Genomic DNA, 6,877 nt, shown 5'->3' with positions numbered 1-6,877 from the left:
CCCCTTCTGCGTAAATGTCACTGTGACGTGCTGCTGAGGTCACTCAGCTGGCTAACAGGGTCCTAGGGAAGGGTGGACTCCAGGACCTGCAGCCAAAGATGAAGTCTTCAAAGTCCGAACGCAAACAAAACCTGCTCTGGCCCTATTCAAGCTTCGTTCAAACCATCTGTAGCTAGCATTTCAGGTCCACCGCACCAACAGATGGCCCAGTGCTCACCAGCATTGCTAGTAAATAATTCAATGCTTTTAATTTTTCCCTGCTTTTTTAGCCTCTCTGGCCATTCTTTTCTCTCCACACTGGGCTGCACCCCCAGCTAACACTTCCCCAACAATTAGAAACAGAAACAATTCATTTTTAGCAAAGTCTATAGTTTTTGCTTCATGGGAAAAGAAAAGGTTCGAGTTAATTTCACAATAAAAATAGAAGAAAGTAAAGAGGTCTTAAACTTTCATTTAAACATCTGGCACTCATGTAGAAATTTTAATATTCTGGAAAGTTAAGAAATATCCAGTACAATTGTTCCTTCCTTCCTTTCTTTTATTCTTTCTCTTTCTTTTTCTTTCTTCCTCTGGCTATTGTAAAATTTTCTTAAAAGATATTATACATACACAGCCATTTTTACATGGTGCTGTCTACGATTTAGGATCTATGATTTTTCTGCACCCCGCACACCTATGCACACCCTCCTGGCTGGGCCACGGCTGTGCACCTCCGGTCTCTGCCCCTGGGCTGCCCTGGAGGCTGTCGTGTATATGCAGGGTCCTCTGAGCCCCTCTGGCCTGGGCCCTTATCCTTTCAGGCTTTTCAGCCAGGCTAACCCCAGAGCCTAGACTTAGGCTTGCTTTTCTTCTTCCTCCTCCTCCTTTTACCCCTAAAGTGACAGCCCTATCTAAAACTGTCAAATAAATTATCTAAGTTTTTCAAAATGAGTAGGCCTCATCTGAATAGCACAAACCCTTGGGGCACAAGCAAGTACTGTGTTTCTCATCCTTCTCCAGGCTGGTCCACAATGCCTTGGGGGAGGGGGACCCCCTACCGCCACCCCCTGTACAGCGTGCGGGGGGGATTAGCTTATTTTCGCTGCATCCAGCCTTTATTAGCCCTCTGAATGTTTCCTTGCCTGGGCTTTTCTATTGTGCATCTCTGTGTACCTTTGGGAACTAATCTGAGTTTTACAAGCCCATTTCTTGTTCAGAGAATAAGTAAAAAAAGAAGCGTGTTTTTGTGATCTGACAGCAATAGAATTCCAGAAGGAGAATGCAATTTACTTAGGGCTCCAATTTACATCCCTTTTCACCTTCTCTGTGACCCACCTACTCGAGGAGGAGGAGAAAATGGAGAAAATGAAAAGGAGGCGCGCCTGGGACAGCGTCTTATCCCTGCGAGCCCTTAATGGTCACTCCCAAGCCCAACATTTCCACTGGAGCCTTTCTGGGCACAAATTCACTGAAAGCAGTGACAATATGAATGCTGATTGTTAAAACAAAGACCCGCACTGGCGTGATTCTTCGGGAGAATGAACAGCCTCGGCGGGGTGTGCAGCTCCGGCTCAGTGTGGAGCACAGCGCCAGGCACTGGCTTCAGTCCCTGCACAGAGGTTGTTTTTTATTTTGGTTTTTTTTTAAAGAGTGTTCTATTAAGAGATCTTATCACCTCCCTTGCTTTTGATTCATCGCCTGGTTAGTAAATATATAACTACTGATAGGAACGAATCAAAACGCTTTGTGGGAGTTTTTGCTTTGGAGTGTGTGTGCGTGTGCGTTTGCTTTTGTTTGTTTGTGGGTACTGGGGATCAAACCTAAGGGTGCTCTACCACTAAACTCACTTCCAGCTTCCCATTCCTTTTATTCTGGGGCAGGGCCTCACTGAGGCCCACATGCCAGCTCAAGCATGCCCTCCTCCTGCCTCAGCCTGCTGAGTACCCAGCCTGTGTCCATCTATGTGAGCTGGTACTGTCTGGGGTTTGGTATTTCACTTTATTAAAAATATTCCTTTAGAAATATTTCTACCAGTATACAAACATGTCTGTCCTAGAATGTTGCTTTAAAACATTGGAAACTACACAGAGAGCTTAGTATAGTGGACTATACTAAAGTCCACTCAAGCTCGCTGGCGAGCTTTCAGCTGGGCCCTGGTGTGGAGAGTGTCTGCGAGCCTCCCTCCCTGGCTTACACACAGGTCTGGACAGGAATGCTCCATAGACACAGATGTACAGTGAGTCCACCACTCGCAGACGGGCCAAGGAGCAGCTGACCCGGGTTCACTGAGAGCCGGCTACCAGGGCTCGGGAAAGCTGCAGGTGAGGAGGCTGTCGAGGCGACTGTCCCTGCACCACTGCTGGATCTCGCATCCCTGGGTTGCTGGGCACGGGGCTGAAGCCCAGAGGGAGCCCATCCCAGACTGCAACACAGTAGGACTACAACACAGCCCAAGGGGCTCTGGCCAGCTCCCCGCTTATCGCAGGATGGAATGCTATGTCCCCAGCACCTTCTCCAGTTGTGCCTGAGAAATGTAAGGAAGAAATAAGGAGGAAAATGGTCAGGCCAAGGCTACCTGAGAACTGAGCTGCAGTGCCCAGTGGTTCTGGTCTTTTTTCTTCACAGAACACCTTGGCAGTACACAATGGTTGCTTTTCCGTGGGCAACTGACACCTGTGCACAACACACACTGATCCATTTTGTGTCCCTTCCCCTCCCTTCACTGTGAAGTGGTAACATTCAGTTTGCCCAAACTTCTCATCCTCAGCATCTGCTCAGTTTCCTCACCCTCCATCGCCCCTCAGGGAATACCTGATCGCCTAGGCCAGCCTGCAGCAAGCGTGGGTCCTTGAAATCTCTTCAGCCAGAACTCCTCTTGCCTCCATGTTTTCCTTTAGTGTTCTCTCCACCAATCCACACTCAGCTCTTTGCTTTTTTTTTTTTTTTTTTCTTTTACATTTTTGAGAATTGAACCCAAGGCTTTTGCACTGAGCTACATCCCCAGCTCTTTTTTTTTTTTGCGTAACTGGGGATTCAACTCAGACCCTTGCGCTTGCCAGGAAAGCGCTTATTCCACTGAGCCATCTCCCCGGCCCCAGCTCTTTGCTTATAAATTCCCACCTTTTCTCCTCAGATCACAGCAGCGTTCAGCCTCCCACCAAGGGCCCAGTACAGGGCACCTGGACCTGTAGTACTAGCCACCCCTTGGACAAAGTCATGCTTATTGATTTACATGAGTGCTAGGAACAAATTTTTCCCTGATGGTGTGTGGACAGCAGGGTTCCAGGGGAGGAACCCCTTTTGCACCTGTCTGTAGTATGTATTACCTTGCAAATATTTCAGCAGCCCATGTCCATACAGTTCACACTAATGGAAAACCTTGTTTCTGAGTTTGACAATGCATTGGAAAGGGTACAGGAATAAGCCAAAACCCATCAAATGGCAAAAGAGACAGTGCACACATTATGCCACATAAAGATTTCTTTAGGAAGCCAGGGAGATAGCTCAGTGGTCTAAGAGCCTGCCTGGCAAGCTCAAGGACCCGGGTTCGAGCCCCAGTACTGCATGCCACACTGGCCCAGTGACAAGCTGGCCACCGAAACTGGGCGTGGTGGCTCACACCTGTAGTAATAATAAAAATATATTCCTAGCACTGGGGAGGCTAAGACAGGAGAATCACCATGAGTCTAGGCTGAGTAGCGAGACCCTGTACCAAATAAATAAATAAAATAAAAATTTTTTAAATGTATTTGGTTGTTACAGGGTTTCACTACACAGCTCAGACTCATAGTGATCCTCCTGTTTTCAGCTTCCCCAGTGGTGGGATTATAGGCCTCTACACCCAGATTCTGTGGCCAGCTCAGCCCACCCTGGAGGCGGGGCTGGTGCGGCATGTGGTGCTGGGGATCCAGCGGTGGTCCCTATGCTTACCTAAGCTTGCCTACACAGGTAATTTAGTCTGCTGAGCTATCTTGCCTGCCCAATATTTTTTTTTTTAATGATAAGTTGAAGGGGCCAGGGCAATGGCTCAGTAGAATAAGTGCTTGCCTGACAAGCACAAGGGCCTGAGTTCAATCCCCAATTCCTCAAAAAATAAAAAAAAAAAATTAAAAAGAATAAAAAGGGGGGCTGGGGAGATGGCTCAGTAGGATAAGCGCTTGACTGGCAAACTCAAGGATCTGAGTTCAATCCCCAGTTCTGCCAAAAAAACCCCAAAAAACCCAACCAAACAAGAATAAAAAATGTGTTGAAGAACCTAGACATGACTACATGACAGAATAGAAAGTTTAGGGAGAGACAAATTTTTCTCTAAACCTTGAGAGATAATTAAAAATTAATTTTTTTGGTATAGAATTCAAGACCTCCCCTTGCCAGATAGGTGCTTGTGCCCTTGAGCTATATCCATTACCCAAAAAATAAATTTTAAATGTTATTTTAAAAGACAAACCAAATTTAATTTTTATTATTTTTATTTTTATTTTATTTTATTTGTATTTTAGGGAAGGGTCTACATGGTATTCAGGGTCTCACTACTAGATCAGACTTGTAGTGATTCGCTTGTTTACAGCCTCCCAAGAGCTGGGATTACAGATGCACGCCACAACAACCAGCATGCCACCACACCCAGTCTCAATCACCCTCTCAGTGTGCTGGGGGTGGGGGGGGGCAGCTCGGCAAGGCCGGAGATCGAACCCTGGACCCTGCACCTGTTTGCAGGCGCTTTAATCCACTGAGCTATTTGGCCAGCCCTACTAAATTTATTATGAATACCCCAAAGTTCAGAACTAGAAATAATGGCTAGATATTTCAGAAAGAAAAGATTCATTTATAAAAAAAAAAAAAAGAAAAGATTCATTTATAAACTTGAAAAAATAACTTTATTGTGTGTTTGTTCATGGGGTCAGTCCAGAGGAATTCTACTGTTACCAGGTTCTGGGGTGCTGGGGAATCTTTGTAGAGATTCTTTCTAGGTTCCTCTTGTTCTGAACAAAGGATTTTGTACTCTCTACTGTCAGTCTGACTACTTTTTTCAGAGTCTTGTTAAATCAGAGGAGGGGCCAGGGAGATGGCTCAGTAGAATAAGCACTGGCAAGAGCAAGGGCCTAAGTTCAAAACCCGGTTCCACCAAAAAATAAAAATAAGTAATAAATCAGTCAGAGGAATTTTTTTTAATGTATTTCATGCAGGGTCTATAGGGTCTCATTACACAGATTGGACTGTAGGGATTCTTCTGTTTTCCACCTCCCAAGTGCTGGGATTACAGGCGTACCACCACACCCAGTCTCAATCATCTCTCAGCTCACCCCGGAGGTGGGGCCAGTACAGCACGAGGGGAATTGAACCCGTCACTGTGTCTGCCTAAGCAAGTGCTTTAATCCACTGAGCTATCTGGCCGGCCCTAGAAAAGTTGTTAACGAGAAACCTACTGGAGTTCTCTCAAGAAAAATTGCATGTAGCATTCTCTGAATGGTCCCAGGTGCAGGGATTTGGGAACTATCTCTCTGTGCATTTCCTGGATCATTGTTATGGGCAAAATCACACCCACTTCCTTAGTCAGTTTGCCGCAACTTAGTCTTCCACGTCACTACCAATGATCTACATCAGCAGCTCTTTTGTTTTGAGACGTAGTCTTTCTAAATTGTCCGGACTAGGCTCAAACTTGTGATCCTCCTGCCTCAGCCTCACAAGCAACTGACACGACAAGCATATGCCACCACTCCCAGCTTCATCAAAAATCTCAAGGGCTTAATATATAGAACACTGATACAGCTCTTGCCTCATGAAAGGCAAGTGCTTCAATCCACGGATTCAATCCTCTATTAAAGTTTCTAAAATTAAAATATATTTTTCAAGGTAAGTCTGTTCAAAGAGCCTTTTCTATGACCAAAAAAATACACAAGTGCATAAATAAATACATGTCTTATTGGAAAATTTGAGCAGGAACGTTTCTAAGATACTTGAGAGAAATTCTTCCACTAGAAGAGAAGCGCCATGCAGTAACTTAGAAGTCCATTCTAGCCTTACAGCGCGGTGAAGAGTCACGGCTCAGGTCTCATCCGCCCTCCAGAAAGTTTCAGTGGAAGATAACAGATCGTCTGGGGCCTCCGGTGAGCTCTGGGGCCTCCGGTGAGCTCCGCAGCCTTCGCCCTCCCACCCAACCGTGAAGTATATACCCAGACTGGAAAAACTTTCAGGTTGACTGGGTGCTGATGAGATCTGATTTAGGAAACACCCCACTGCCTCCCAAGGGAATTTTCCCATCTCGTGCCCCAGCCCCACTGAGTAGTTGACCTAAATGCCCAAAGCCAACACAGAATCCCTCCACTCCAAGGAATTGCAATTTGCATTCTGATCGAAATTAAAGGGGTGAATTCAAAATCAAAACAATATAAGAGAGAAACACAAAATCCAAACTGACCAATTTTTACTTTCTTCTTTTTTTTTTTTTTTAATTTATGTATTTGGTACAGGATCTCACGTAGCTCAGATTCATAGTGATCTCCTGTCTCAGCCTCCCCAGTGCTGGGATTAAAGGCATTTGCCACCACACCCGGGTGTGGGTGGCTGGTTCAACACACCCGGGGACAGGGCTGACAGGTGACAAACCCAGGTCCTTGAGCTTGCCAGGCAGGTGCGTAGACCACTGTGTTATCTTCCCAGCCTCTTACTTTCTTCTTGATAATAAAATTTAATGATAAACAAATGGATCTTTTCTTGAAATGTTTCTCAGCCTTCAAGAAGGGCAGCGATAAAACCAAAGTCAGATTTACTGTAGCTATTGTTTATGGTGTCATTCAAACTACACAAATCAGTTCCAAGGTCTAGATTGGGTTCTGCTTTTCAGAGCTTCCCATGAAAGCTGAGAGAATTGACTGTGTAAAGCCCTAAAGAAGTGTCT

The sequence above is a fragment of the Octodon degus genome, unplaced genomic scaffold (assembly GCF_000260255.1).
Source record: "Octodon degus isolate 3935 unplaced genomic scaffold, OctDeg1.0 scaffold00036, whole genome shotgun sequence".
NCBI classification, from domain to species: domain Eukaryota; kingdom Metazoa; phylum Chordata; class Mammalia; order Rodentia; family Octodontidae; genus Octodon; species Octodon degus.
This window is presented reverse-complemented; position numbering follows the sequence as displayed.